Consider the following 869-nt stretch of genomic DNA (forward strand, 5'->3'; position numbering starts at 1 on the left):
TAGATCTGACGAGTCGACTAAGTGTAGACACAGCTATATACATAGTTTTAGAATTTAGAATAAGATCTTGTAGGATTGTCCATCTACTCTTTCCTCTCTATGCTTCCATCTGGATATTCGAGTGCAATGGAAGGATTCCATCCAGAGGAGGTCAGGGTCAGCTATCAATTAATTACAGGAACCAATGTACATAAACAAAAACGATCTAAATGTACAATACACTCATTTGAAATATGTATCTGATGGAATCAATACCGCTCAGCCAGCCACAGTAGTAGAAATTGAGGTTAAAACTCTCAGAAAAAACTCATAGCACCAAAATTTTATCAAACGCAAAAACGACTTTCTTAAGGTAAAAACTCGAAGAAAGAATCCCCTCTAATTCTGAAGTACCCCGGTATCTCTCCGGGAGATAGAGGAGATCAAGGATAAAAAAAAGAAGCACCTTAATACAATTAACAGCATGTATAGCGAAAGCAAGAACGGGAATCCGGGAAGGGGAATACGAACGAGAAAAAAAAAAATATACGTTATAAGACCATAAGTTCATAAGACAGTACAGCTGAAAACCGCCACAGAGCGGTCGAAAAACGGTCAAATTAGGTCGAAATAGAGACAACCGTTACTGCGATGTTAATGAAAATTTGTTGGAGAGTTTTAGGTATGATTTTGGGGAGTCAATTCTCCATAACTTTTTCGATATCAGTAACTGTTTAGCCAGTAGAGCCAAAAACCAAATTTCGTGTAGCATCCTTGTCATATTTGTGACCTAGATACCAAAGTTCAAGTCTCTATAGCACTCTTGCCGTTCTCGAGACATTTACAGACAGAGAGACAGACAGACACACACACACACACACACACACACA

The sequence above is a fragment of the Diaphorina citri genome, unplaced genomic scaffold (genome assembly GCF_000475195.1).
Source record: "Diaphorina citri unplaced genomic scaffold, Diaci psyllid genome assembly version 1.1 scaffold588, whole genome shotgun sequence".
NCBI classification, from domain to species: domain Eukaryota; kingdom Metazoa; phylum Arthropoda; class Insecta; order Hemiptera; family Psyllidae; genus Diaphorina; species Diaphorina citri.